The following is a 15800-nucleotide window of genomic DNA, read 5'->3' on the forward strand; positions in this document are numbered from 1 at the left end:
GTCTGCCCTCGGCTCGGGTCATGATCCCGGGGTCCTGGGATCATGCCCCACATTGGGCTCCCTGCTCAATGGGGGTCTGCTTCTCCATCTCCCTCTACCTCTGCTCCTTCCAGCCCCCGCTCATACCCTTTCTCACTCTCTCAAATAAATAAAATCTTTTTTTAAAAAGAGAACAATAAAATGCTATTAAATAACTTATGGGTTTAAGAGCAAATCAGATTTTGCAAAGCATTCTTAGATATGAAACCAAAAGCACCAGCAACAAAGGAAAACAGACATACTGGACTTCATCAAAATGAAAAACTCTTGGGCTTCAAAAGATACCATCAAGAAAGTGCAGAGAAAACCCACAGAATGGGAGAACACATTTGCCAACCATAAATCTGATAAGAGATTTTCATTTAGAATTAAGAAAGACAACCCAATTGTAAAAATGAGTCAAGGATCTGAATACACATTTCTCCAAGGAAGACGTACAAACACAGTAAGCACATGAAACAATGTTCAGCACGATTAGCCATCAGGGAAATGCAAATCAAAACAATAATGAGACACCACTTCACACACACTAGGATGACTAGGAATTGTCATTCATTACTGGTGAAAATACGAAATGTACAGCCACTATGGAAGACAGTTTGGCAGTTTCATACAAAATTAAATGTACTCTCTTACCATATGATCTTACAATCTCTGTCCTTGGTATTTACTCAAATGAATTGAAAACTTATGTCCACACAAAAATCTGCAGACAGATGTTTATTACAGCTTTATTCCTAACTACCAGAATTGGAAACAATCAAGCTGTTTTTTCGGAAAAACAAACGGTGGTACATTCATACAATGGAATATTATTCAGTGATAAAAATAAATGAACTATCAAGCCAGGAAGACACTGAGGGACTTTAAATGCATATCGCTGAGTGAAAGAAGCCAACCTGAAAAAGCTACATACCCATGATTTCAACTGTATGACATTCTGGAAAAGGCAAAGCTATGGAGGCAGTAAAAAAGAACAGTGGTTTTCAGGAGTTTAACGGTAGGAAGAAAGGGAGATATGAATAGGTAGAGCACGGGGATTTTTAGGGCATTGAAACTATTCTGTATGATAGTGTAATGGTGAATATATGTAATTATACAACTATCAAAGCCCAGACAATGTACAACACAAAGAGTGAATCCTAATGTAGATCATGAACTTTAGCTTAAAAAAAAAAAAAAACACCTGTTGTAGAATAAACAATGTCAACTAAAAAAGAATATAGCCAAAGGAGAAAAAAAGCCATAGCAACAGGTGTTGGTGAGATATGGAAAAACAGGACCCTAACATATTGTTGGTGGGAATTAAAATGATGCAGCCATTTTGAAACACAGTCTGGCAGTTCTTCAAATGATTAAATATAAAGTCACCATACAACCCAGTAATTCTCCTCCTAGGTATATACTGAAGAGAAAGGAAAACATACGTCCACATAAAAACTTGCACACAAAATGTTTATAGCAGCCTTATTCATAGTAACCAAAAGGTGGAAACACAAATGTCCATCAATGGACAAATGAATAAACAAAATGTGGTCTATCCATACAATATAATATTATTCAGCAATAAAGAGGAATGAAGTACTAATAGATGCTACAACATGAGTGAACCTTGAAAACATGCTAAATAAAAGAAGCCAAGTGTAAAATGCCATATAATGTATAATTCCATATCTATTAAATGTTTAAAATAGGCAAATCCATAGAGACACAAATCAGGTTAATGGTTGCCAGGGACTAGGGTTGGAAATGACTGCTTAACGGGTATGGGGATTTCAGGTTTTGGAACTAGATGGGGGTGATGGTTGCACAACTTTGTGAATATACTAAAACCCACTGAATCAGGTATGTTAAATGGGTGAGCTTTATAATATGTGAATTATACCTCAATAAAAATAACACCCTGAGCTTCAAGAAACAGATGGGCCCAGAAGCTGCTTCTGGAAAAAGGGCTTGATTAAAAAAAAAAAGTTGCAAAAACAAAAATAGGAAAGGTTGAAAATAAATGAGTTACCTATTCAGTTCAGGACCCCAGGGTGAAAAAGGTAAACCCAAAAGAGGTAGAAATACAGGTGTAAAAATAGAAGAGCATATAAGTTAGTGATAGAAAACAAAACTATAATCAACAAAACTAAAATGGTGTTCTCTGACAAAATTACTAAAACAGAAAAAACTCCAGCAAGTCTGCAAGTCAGAAAAATAGGGGGAAAAAAGAGAGACAGAGAGTGAGACAGAGAGAAAGCAAGAGAGACAGAGAGAGAGAGAGAACAATATTAGGAACAGAAAAGGAAATATAATAAATGGTAAGAGCAGAAATTTTTAATAACATGAGAATACTATGAACAACTTTATTCCAGGACATCTAAAAACTAAGAACACATGGAAAGACTTCAAGAGAAATATAAATTACCAAAATAGGAACTGATAATCAAATGTTGCTCATGATAAAAAATATTAAGCCCATTGTCTTACCAAAAAGTTTTATCAAATCTTCCAAAGAAAGATAATCTTTTTTATTAAACAATATATTTTTAAAAAATAGAAGTATAAAAGTTACTCAGCCCATTTCATGAGCTAATATAAACTTCACAACAAACTTACTAAACAGTAAAAGAAAGTAACATTTTAGATCAATCTCACTTATTAGTATGCATGCAAATCTTCTAAATAAAATGACAACCCTAGCTTAAGCAGGGTATTAAAAAAAACAACGTGACACAACCAAGTAGAACTTTTTGAAGAATGCATCGAGTTCAACATCAGAAAATCTAGCAATGTAACATTTTATAAAGGAAAAAATATCACACAAGATACAGAAAAGATGATCAGTTATTCATTATTTAAAACAAGACAAAATTAAAAACCCCTAAGATAATTAGAATTAAAGGGAAACTTCCTTAACCTTGAAAAAAAATCCATTAAAAAAAACTACATTGAGGAGGCAAGACTTTCAGGGAAGATGGAAGGCAAATTATGTCCCTGAAAAGTAACTATAAATTTGGATAAGATTGACAAAAACAACCATTTCCATGTTCTAGAAATCGACTGAGGTGGGGAGAGAGAGAACACAAACTACCACTATCAGGAATGAAACAGGAAGTATCAAAAAAAAAAAAAAAGAAAGTATCACTATAGACCCCGTAGAAATAGAAAAAATAATAAGGGAATACTACAAACAACTCTACACATGAAAACTTGACAACTAAGATGAAATACACCAATACCTCGAAAAACACAGCCTCTTGCAATGCATCCAATATGAAATACGTAATTTGAATAGCCCTATAACTCTTAAGGAAATTGAATTTTTAATTTTAAAAATCCCCCCAAAAAGAAATCTCCAGGTCCACATGGCTTCCACTGGAGAATTTTTATCAAGCTTTTAAAGAATTACCAACAATAATATATACAATCTTTTCCAGAAAACAGAAGAGGGAACACTTCCCAATTCATTTTGAAGCTTGCATTTCCCTGACCAAAACCAGAGACAATACAAAAAATGAAAACTACAGCCAATATCCCCAGTGAATGTAAAATCCTTAGCAAATATAATTCAGCAATATGTAAAAAGAATTATATGGGTTCTAGTATCCAAAATATACATATAGAATATATAAACTTCTATAACTCAGTAACAAAAAGGCAAACAAACTACTTTAAAAATGAGCAAAGACTTGAATAGACCTTTCTCCAAAGAAGATATGTGCATGGCCAACAAGCACAAGAAAAGATTCTCAACGTCATTAATCATTAGGGACTTGCAAATCAAACCACAATGAGATACCACTTTACACACACTTGGATAGCTATAACAACAGCAACAAAATGTAAAATATAAGTACTGATGAGGATAGGAAGAAATTGGAACCCTCATACATTCCTGGTGGGAATGTAAAATGGTGTAGCTACTTTGGAAAAGAGTTTGGCAGTTCCTCAAAAAGTTAAAACACTGAGGGGTGTCTGGGTGGCTCAGTAGGTTAAGCATCTGATTCTTAATTTCGGCTCAGGTTGTGATCTCAGGGTTCTGAGACTGAGCCCCGTTGTCAGGCTCTGCACTGGGCGTGGAGCCTGCTTAAGATTTTCTTTCTCCCTCTCCCTCTGCCCCTCCCCCCTCTCCCCACTCCCTCTCTAAAAAAAAAAGAAATTTAAAAAGTTAAAACACTGAATTGCCATATGACCCACTAATTCCACTTCTAGGTATATACCCAAAAGAATTGAAAACAGGTGTTTAAACCAAAACTTGTATGCTCATAACACAATTCACAATAGCCAAAAAATGGAAACAACCCAAATGTCCATCAACAGATGAATGCATAAACAAAATATGGCATATTATTTAGTCATAGAAAGGAAAGAAGTACTGACACATGCTATGACATGGATGAACCTTGAAAACATTATGCTAAGTGAAAGAAACCAGACACAAAAGGCCACAAGTTGTATAATTCCATTTATATGAAATATGTGGAATTGGCAGATCCAAAGAAACAAAAAACAGATTAGTGGTTGACAGGGGCTGAGGGGAATGAGAATGTGGAATGATTGCTTAATGAGTATGAGGTACACTTTTGGGGTGATGAAAATGTTCTGGAATTAGTGGTGATGTTTGCACAACACTGTGAATGTACTTAGTGACAACTGTACATTTTCAAAAGGCTAAAATGGTAAATTTTATTCTATGTGTATTTTACCACAATAAATTTTTCTTAAAAGAATCATACACCATGACCAAATGAGGTTTATTCTCTGGATACAAATCTAGTTAAATATTCAAAACTCACACCAACTAGCTAAAGAAAAAAAAAATCACATAATCATATCAACTGATGCAGATAAAGCATTTGACAAAATTCAACACCCATTCCCAATAAAAATTCTCAGAAAACTAGGAGTAGAATGTTACTTTAAGTTGATTTTTAAAATCTACAAGAAAGAGGCACCTGGGTGGCTCAGTCAGTTAAGCATCTGCCTTCTGCTCAGGTCATGATCCCAAGGTCCTGGGATCGAGCCCCACATAGGGCTCCTTGCTCAGCAGGGAGTCTGCTTCTCCCTCTCCCTCTGCCTACCACTTCTCTTGCTTGTTCTCTCTCTCTGTCTCTCTGTCAAATAAATAAATAAAATATAAATAAAAATCTTTTTAAAAAATAAAAAATAAATAAAATCTACAAAAAAACTTTACAGCCAACATTATATTTATTGGTGAAAGACTACTTTCCTCCTAAAAACAGGAACAAGGCAATGATGTCTATTCTCATCACCTTATTAAACATAGTAGTGGAAGTCACAGCCAGTGCAACAAGGCAAAAAAGGAAATAAAAGGCATCTTGATTGGAAAAAAAAGAAATAAAACTGTCCCTATTTGTGGATGAAATGAACGTGTATGTAAAAAATCTATAAAAGAACTAGAATTACTAAGTTCAGCAAGGTTGCAGGATACAAGATAAACATATACAATCAACTGTATGAACACAAGGACATCAAATTTTAAAATACAATACCATTTACAATCAGTCAAAAAAATGAAATACTTAAATGTAAATCTAACAAAACATGTATAGGACTTATAGGCTGAAAACTGCAAAACAATGATGAAAGAAATACAAGAATTTCTAAATAAATGGAGAGATATTTTGTGTTCATTAACTGGAAGACACAGCATAAAAAGATACCAATTCTCCCCCAATTCATACATAGGTTTAATCAAATTCCTATCAAAATCCCAGCAATATTTTTTAGATATAGACACAAGCTTATCCTAAAATTTATATGGAAAGAAAAAGAAACTAGGTTAGCTAAAGGAATTTTGAAAAAAAATAAAGTGGAAGGAATCACTACACCTGATTTCATGATTTATTATATAGCTTCAGTAATCTAGATTATGTGATATTTGCAGGGAAATCTATAGATTAATGAAGAGATTAGAGAACCCAGAAACAGACTCACACAAATATGCCCAACTGACTTCTGACAAAGGTGCAATAAGTAATTCAATGGAGGAAGGAGAGCCCTTCTGTCAAATGGTGCTGGATCAATTGAACATTCATAGGCCAAAAAATGAATCTCAACCCAAACCTCACAACTCATACAAAAATCAACTCAAAATAAATCATGGACTTAAATGTAAAACATAAAACTATAAAATTTTCAGGAAGAAAACATGGGAGAAAATCTTCAGGACAAAGGGCCCGATGAAGTGTTTATTCTTAGGCTTAACACCAAAAGCACCAGACAGGGAAAAATGGACAAGTTGGACTTCACCAAAATGTAAAATTCTTCTATGTGAAAGACCTTATTTGGAAGATTAAAGGTCAAGCTACCAACTGGGAGAAAGTATCTGCAAACCACATTGATCTGACAAAGGATTAGTATCTCAAAACTCAATTGTGAAAAAGCAAATAATCCTATTACAGTATGAGGAAATGACATGAACAGACATTTCACCAAAGGATATACAGATGGCAAATAAGCCCATGAACAGATGTTCAATTATCATTAGCCATTACGGATGTAAATTAAATAAATCACAATAAGGTATCACTACACACCTAACAGAATAGCTAAAATAAAAAACAGTGACAACATCAAATACTGGCAAGGATATAGAAGTGGATACACTGCTGGTAGGAATGTAAAATTAGTACAGCCATTCTGGAAAACAGCTTGGCAGTTTCTTGAAAAACTAAACATGTAATTACCACACTACTCAGCAATTGAACTCCTAGGCATTTATTCTGGAGAACTAAAAACTTAAGTTCATACAAAGACCTGTACATGAATGTTTACAGCAACCTTAACCGTAATAAGCAATAACTGGAAGCAACCCAGATGTCTGACAATGGGTGAATGGTTAAACAAACTATGGTACATCCATACTAAGGAATACTATTTAGTAATAAAAAGGAATAAACTTTGAACTACTGCTACACACCACTTGGATAAATCTCCAGAGAATTATGCTGAGTGAAAAAAGCCAACCCCAGAAAGTATGATTCCATTTATATAACATTCTTGAAATGACACAATCATGGAAATGGAGAACAGATTAGCAGTTGTCAGGGCTTAAGGACTGAGGGGAAGCGGGGGTGAGGGGTGGGTAAGAGGAAAGCAGGTGTAGCTATATGAAGGCAACACAGGGATCCTTGGTGATGGAAAAGTCCTGTATCTTCACTGTTATCAATGTTAGTATCTTGGTTGTGACATGCTACTATAGTTTTATAAGATGTTACCAGTGGGGGACACTGCATAAAGGGTACATGGGATTTCTGTGTGTCATTTCTTAGGAATGACAGCATGTGAATTCACAATTCTCTCATAATAAAAAGTTTAATTTTGCAGTGTCTGGGTGTGAAGTTGATTCAAAATCTGACTCCTGGTTTCAGCTCAGGTTGTGATCTCAGGGTTGTGAGATCAAGCCCCACATGGGGCTTTTGCGCTCAGTGCGGAGTCTGCTTGGGACTTTCTCTCCCTCTCCCCCCCTTTGCTTGTGCTCTCTCTCTAAAATAAATAAATAAATAAATCTTTTTCAAAAAAATTTAATTTTGGGACGCTTGGGTGGCTCAGTCAGTTAAGCATCTGCCTTTGCCTCAGGTCATGATATCACCCAGGGTCCTGGGATAGAGCCCCGCATCGGGCTCCCTGCTTAGTGGGGAGCCTGCTTCTCCAGCTCTGCCTGCCACTCCTCCTGCTTGTGCTCTCTCTCTCTCTGACAAATAAATAAATAAAATCTTAAAAAATAATAAAATAAAAATTAAAATGTTTAGTTTTAAAAACAGGGTGGGAGGGGTGCCCGGGTGGCTCAGTTGGTTAAGCATCCGTCTCTTGCTTTTGGCTTAGGCCAGGATCTCAGGGTCACAAGATTGAGCCCCATTCAGGCTCAGCATGGAGTCTCCTTGAAATTCTCTCCCTTTCCCTCCCTCTCTACCCTTCCCTCTGTGCATGCGCACACACTCTCTCTTTCTCAAATAAATTAATAAGTAAAATCTTTTAAAAACATTAAAAAAACAGGATGGGATACAGAGAAAATGGTGCTTGGAGGGAAATTTGTAGCTTTAAATAGTTATATAAGAAAAGAAGATAAAAAATCAATAACCTACAATTCTACTTTAAGAAACTAGAAAAAGAAGAGCAAACTATACTCAAAGCAAGTAAAAGAAATAATAAAGATTAGAACTGAAATCAATGGAACAGAAAACAGAAAAACAATAGAGAAAATCAAAGAAACTAAAAGTTGGTTCTTTGGAAAGATCAATAAAACTGACAAGTCTTTAGCTGGATTGACCACAAAGGAAAAAAAAAGGGAAGATACAAATAACCAAAATCAGGAATGAAAGAGAAGACATTACTACTCATGCCACAGAAATTAAAAGGATTAAAAGGGATTATATGAACAATTTTATTCCCACATATTAGATAACTTAGATGAAATGGACAAATTCCTGAAAAAACACAAATTATAAAAATTAAGCCAATAAGCAACAGAAATTCTGAATATATCTATAACAAGAAATTGAACTAGTATTTTAAAATAAAATCTTCCCCAAAAGAACAGCTCAGGTCCAGGTGGCTTCATTGGTAACCTGGTAAATTCTATCAAATACTTAAAGAAATACTACCAATCCTTCAAAAACTCTTTCAGAAAATAAAGGAAGATAGAACACTGCCCAGTTAATTCTCTGAGACTAGTAATTACCTCATACCACGACCAGACAAAGCCAAAACAAGAAAACTAAAAATCAATATCCTTGGAATCCTTAACAAAGTATAAACCAACTGAATTAAGCAATTTATTAAAAAGGATCATACACTATGATTTATCCTGGGAATACAGGGTTGATATAGCATCCCCCAAATCAATTAATGTAATATACTGTGTTTATAAAGAATAAATGGAAAAAAAACCCCATGTTCATCTCTATAGATGAAGAAAAAAGTGTTTCATAAAATCCATCACACACCCATGATAAAAACTCTCAAAAAACGAGGAATTGAAGGGAACTTCCTCAACCTAAAAATCCCAAAGTTTACATCATACTTCATAGTAATAGATCAAATGCTTTCTCTCTTAAAATTAGGAACAAAACAAAGATGTCTGCTATTGCCACTTCTAGTCAACATTGCTCTGGAGGTTTTATCCTAATAAAGAATAGAAAAGTTAAAGCCCAACCAAATTGGAAAGGAAGATGTAAAACTCTTTATTTGCAGGTGACATGATCTTATATATAGAAAATACCAAGGAATTCACACACAAAAATGACTAGAAGCAATAAACTAGTTTGTCAAGGCCACAGGACATAAGACCAATATATGAAAATCAACTATACTTTTACATACGAGCAACAAACAATCCAAAAATCCAATTAAAAAAACAATTCTTTTCACAGTAGCATCAAAAATAACTAAATAATTAGAAATAAATTTTACAAAACAAGTGTAAGACTTGTACACTGAAAACGAACAAAACATTACTGAAAGAAATTAAAGAAAATCTAAATAAATGCAAAGACATTCCATATTTATGAATTGGAAGAATCAATATTGTCAAATGGTGATTCCCTCCAAACTGGATCTACAAATTTAAAACAATCTCTATCAAAATTTCAGTAGGCTTCTTTGGAGAAATTGACAAGCTGAACCTAAAACATATATGGAAATTCAAAGAACTTTAGAATAGTCAAAACAATTTTAGGGGAAAAAAAGTTGGAGTATTTTATCACCCAATTTAAAACTTACTATAAAGCCACAGTAATTAAGACAGTGTGGCATAAAGATCAATAGAAAAGAACTCAATAAATTAACCTTCACACCTATGACAATTGATTTTTAATAAAAGTGCAAAGACACATGAAAAGATGCTCAACATCATTCATCATCAGGGAAATGCAAATCAAAACTACAATAAGGTATCACCTCACACCAGTCAGAATGGCTAAAATCAAAAACACAAGAAACAAGTGTTGGTGAGAATGTGTAGAAAAAGGAATCCTCTTGCACTGTTGGTGAGAATGCAAAATGGTGCAGCCACTGTGGAAAAGAGTATAGAGGTTTCTTAAAAAGTTAAAAATAGAACTACCCTACAACCTAGTAAATGTACCACTGGGTACTTACCCAAAAAATACAAAAACACTAATTTAAAGGGATACATGCACCCTTATGTTTATTTCAGCATTATTTACAATAGCCAAATTATGGAAGCAGTCCAAGTGTCCCCTGATAGATGGATAAAGAAGATGTGGTGTATATACACAATGAAATATTATTCAGCTATAAAATAGAATGAAGTCTTGCCATTTGCAATAATACAGATGGAGCTAGACAGTATTATGCTACACGAAATAAGTCAGAGAAAGACAAATACCATATGATTTCACTCTTAAGTGGTATTTAAGAAACAAAACAAATGAGCAAAGGGAAAGAGAGACAGAGAGGCAAACCAAGAAAGGTTTGAGAACTGATGGCTACCAGAGGGGAGGTGGGTGGGGGGAATGGGTGAAACAGGTGAAGGGGATTAAGGAGGGCACTTGTGATGAGCACCAGGTGCTGTATGGAATGGTCAAATCACTATATTGTACACCTGAAACTAATATTATACTGTATGTTAACTATACTGGACTTAAAATTTTTATTCAAAAATAAAAATAAAAGTTTTTGGAACAAAAAAAATTAATTCAAAATGGATCATAGACCTAAATGTAGAAACTAAACTATACAACTTCTAGAACAAAGGAGAAAATCTTTGTGACCTTGGAGTGGGCAGAGTTGTGAGATAGAACACCAAAAGCATAATCCATAAACGACAAAAAAGATAAACTGGACTTTACCATAAAAAGTGCACTTCAAAAGATACCACTGAGAAAATAAAAACACAAGCCACAGAACAGGAGAAAATATCTGCAAATCATATACCTGATAAGAGGCTTATACTGAGAATATATAAAGAACTCCTACAACTCAGTAATAGAACAAATAACCCAGTTAAAAAATGGGCAAAAAATTTGAATACCATTTCACCAAAGAAATTTGAATGGTTAATAAGCACATGAAAGATGCTCAGCATCATTAGTCATTAGGAAAATGCAAATTAAAACCATATGAGATAGCACTGTATTTCCACTAAAATAACTTACAAAAAGAGACAGTACCAAGTGTTGAGAAGGATGTGGAAAAACTGGAACCTTCACACATTGCTGATGGGAATATAAAATGGTACAGCCCCTTTGGAAAACAGTTTAGAAGGTTCTTAAAAAATGGAACATAGGCTTATCATACAACCTAACATTTATTCCATTCCTAGGAATCTACTCAAAAGAAATGAAAATGTGTCTACACAATCTTGAATGCTAATGTTCACTACAGCATTTTTTTTTTAAAGATTTTATTTATTTATTTGACAGAGAGACAGTGAGAGCAGGAACACAAGCAGGGGGAGTGGGAGAGGGAGAAGCAGGATTCCCGCGGAGCAGAGAGCCCGATGTGGGGCGCGATCCCAGGACCCTGGGATCATGACCTGAGCCAAAGGCAGACGCTTAATGACTGAGCCATCCAGGTGCCCCTACAGCATTATTCTTAATAGCCAAGAAATGGAAACAATCCAAATGTCCATCAACTGGTGAATGGATAAACAAAATGTGGTGTACCTTAACAGCAGAATATTATTCAGCAATAAAAACAAACAACTAATACATGTTAACATGGATGAATCTCAAAAACATCTTATGTGGAAGAATTCAGATGCTCAAAGACTGCATACTGTAGGAGCATGAGGGAATTTTCTGGAGTGATGGAAATGTCCTATATCCTATTTGGGCTGATACATGGGTCTACAAAATAACTAAAACTCATCAAACTGAACACTCAAGATTTGTGCATTTTATTGAATGCAGATTATATCTAAATAAATGAATAACACCTTATTTGATTCTGCTGTTAAAGTCCCAAGTGGGAAGTGTTTGGCCCTCAATAATTATTTTAGAAATGAGAAAGGCTGAAAGAAAATTAGGTACCTAGTAAAAAATAGGACAATAAATCCAAAGAAAGTAAAAGAAAATAACAAAGGTAAGAAATCAATGAAATAAAAACAAGAGACTCAGAAAGCCAAGAAATGGTCTTTTGAAAAAAGAAAAACAGGCTATGAATCATAGTAGTAGTTGATGAGAAACTTTAAGACAAAAGATCGTTGAATTAGTGCAAAAGATTGTTGAATGAGTTTGAGAATACAAACCACCGGACTAAATGGGTTTTCTTGTAGTTTTACAATCCTTTGGAGAAGGTTGAAGTTGATTCTCAAGGGATAAAGGTCTTATTTGAGTTTGAGTTATACATATTCAGTATCTTGCCATCACTAAAATGTGTTCCTGGTTAGGTGAAACTCCTGCTGTGACATTCTTGACATACATATTATCTAGACAGGATTTATTTTTGACTCTTTTGGAGTATGATACTTGAAGTTATGATTCCTGGTAAATTTTTATATGTTTGTTGTGAGAATTACTCACTGTATGCTTATAATAGGAAATATTTATTAGAAAGTATTTATTGTAGGAATATAGATTATAATAAATATACCAGTCCGACAGTGATCAAATTTAATGTATAATTTTACCACTATGTAAGTGGCATGAATTCACTTGCTGGCCTTGGCTTTCTCCCCATAAACTTGTTAGAGAAAATGAACTTGTGATTCTAAGAGTCAACGCTAACACTGACATACAGCTTATTCCTTTGATACTTGACACTGTTCATTCTTTCTGAAGGGAACAACAACCAATAGTGCATTATGAATTCTCGAAGCACTTTAAGTCGAAGGCATTACTTCCTTTCAAGGGTTTTCATGAAACACTTAGAACCAATATTTTCACCTTTAATTTTAACCAGGACTGAATCGAGGGTGGCTTATAGTTTTATTTCATAAGAGAGTAAATGTACCACAAAATGTATTTAATCACTCCCTTCCAACATTTAGATGTCTTACAACTGTTGCTATAATAAACAATGCTGGAATAAACATCCTCTGTAGATCTTTGTGAACATGAGCAAATACTTGTTCATGATGCATTCCCAGATAAGGAATTCTGGGTCAAAGGGTGAGAAATTTTAAATCTGGATAGATATAATCAAACTGTCCTCTTCAAAAAACATCCCAGTTTATACTTCCCACCAACAATATATCTTCACCAACACTGACTGCTAGAAGTCTTTTCAATTTTTGCCAATTTTTCTGAGTATAGCTGACACAATTTTCGCAAATTTTAATGAGTGAAAACGAATCACACTGTTTTCACATTTCTTATTACTAGATAAGCTCAGCCCTTTACAAATGTGTATTGGGTATTATATGCATTTCTTGTATAAATAGCCCATTCGTATTTGCAAGATGGACTTTCCCTGTTGCCAAAGGCTTTAGTCAGACATATTGTTCAATAGCGGTGCTCCAATCCCCCAGAATGCAATGTTATTTCCCTGAAGCTCAATGTTTGTAAACATTCCCTTAAATGAAAGCATTAAGTATTTGTTTAAGTTCTTCCTCAACAGTGACACAATCCCTGAGTATAAAAGTACACTGGCCCAGGGAGCACCTGAGTGGCTCAGTTGGTTGAGCGTCCGACTCTTGGTTTTGGCTCAGGTAATGATCTCAGGGTCATGAGATCAAGGCCCATGTCGAGGCTCACACTGGGCTCCAAGCTCGGCACGCAGTCAGCTTCAGATTCTCTCCCTCTACCCCTCCCCCCGTATTCACGTGCTCTAAAATAAATTAAATCTTAAAAAAAAAAAGGTACAATGGTCCAGGACAAAACTCATTTTCTCTGATCCAGCAAGAACCAACCTTACAAGAAAGCCTCTGGCAGCAGTGCAGCCCCTCCCTGTTAAGTCTGAGGCACAGAGAAAATTCCATGGAGATGAGATGTCACATCTGCTCCTGCCTGTGGGATCACTTGACTGCCACTAACTGCAATCTTCATCCAAGTCAAATCAGTGTGCTCCTGAGTCAACATGAGCTCTCTTCCTGCTGGTCTTTAGCCCACTGAAAGGGATGCAGTAAATATTTTGTCCTATTTCTGTTTTATTTCATCTTATTGATTTGTTCTAGGAATATTAATCTTTCATATGTCATGTAAGTCCTAAGTATTTTCTCTCAACTCTCAATCTATCATCTTCTACATATGTGGTTGGTATCTTTGGCCCTGTTCTGAACTTTTTAGACATTAAATCTGTCCACTTCTCCTTTATGGCTTTTAGGTTTGTTTTGCATTCCTCATCCAAATTATTAAAATAATCTCTTTTTCTTTGTTCCAAATTTTGTCTCAATAAAATGAAACCTTAAATAAGACTTTACCTTTTTTTTTCTTTTTTTAAAGATTTTATTTATTTGAGAGACAGCGAGTAAGAGAGAGCTGGAATGGGAAGGAGAGGGAGAAGCAGGCTCCCCGCTGAGCAAGGAACCTGACACGGGACTTGATCCTAGGACCCTGGGATCATGACCTGAGCCAAAGGCAGACGCTTAACTGACTGAGCTACCCAGAAGACCCTTAAATAAGACTTTAAATGAAAGATGTTTTATCTCCAAATGGCTAGCCATTTGGACTAAAAAAGTCTTTCCTTTTCCTCACATAAAATGCAGCATATAGCATATATTATTAAATTTTTATACATGGTTATACTGTTTGTTCCAATGATCTATTTCTGCATCAATACCGTACCTCTTATATTGCAGCTTTCTATGTTCTAAAACATGGTAAGTCAACTCTCCCATCATAATTCTTTTCCAAAAGTTTACTATTCTTGTTAATTTACTTTTCCAAATCTTTATCAGCTGGACCAGTTTTTTAAATTGGTTGAAACTTTTATTCAGATTGTACCGAATTTATAGCAAAAAATGGCAGCCATCTATACAATGAGTATTCCCATACAAGAATATTGCCTATTTTCTCATTTCTATCTCCTTTTTTGTCCTTCAGCAAATGTTTTATTCATATAGGTCTTGCATAGATAGTCTTATTAAATTTATACCTGGATAGTTTATACCCACTACATTTTCTGATCTGTGTATGGAGGGAGCTTTAATCTAATTAGTAATTTAATAAACTAATAATTTTTGCATGTTTATTTTGAACGCTTTCACCTCACTGAACTCTTAGAAGTTCATGCTTTTCAGTTTCTAGGTTGTTATTTTCTAGACAATCTTTTTTTTTTTTTTAAAGATTTTATTTATCCGACAGTGAGAGACACACAGTGAGAGAGGGAACACAAGCAGGGGGAGTGGGAGAGGGAGAAGCAGGCTTCCCGCGGAGCGGGGAGCCCGATGCGGGGCTCGATCCCAGGACCCTGGGATCATGACCTGAGCTGAAGGCAGACGCTTAACGACTGAGCCACCCAGGCGCCCCTTCTAGACAATCTTATACCTTGTAAATAATGTTCTGTTGCTTCCATTCCCAATATCTGTATCTCATTTGCTAAGCCCCAGAGAACACTGTTGTAGAACTGAAGTGGTAGCTGACATTCTTGACTTGTTGCAGACCTTAATGAGAATATAGAGAAACAATCACATGAATTCCAGTGTCATTCAACTGATAACTGCTTCCCACCCTGAATTTCACCCGTTACTGCATTAACCTCACAGCTCCACATTTTTACCCAACCCAACCTACAGCATCTTGGAAGGATGTTACTGTGTTCCAATATTTCCTCATTCAAAACCATGATTCTGAAGGTTCTCTACTAAGCACATGACATCGAGTGAATAGTTTCCTTCTCTACATTACCTACAT

This window comes from Eumetopias jubatus, unplaced genomic scaffold, assembly GCF_037043125.1.
Source record: "Eumetopias jubatus isolate StellerSeaLion01/CBP00866 unplaced genomic scaffold, mEumJub1_p1.0 scaffold_11, whole genome shotgun sequence".
Taxonomy (NCBI): Eukaryota; Metazoa; Chordata; class Mammalia; order Carnivora; family Otariidae; genus Eumetopias; species Eumetopias jubatus.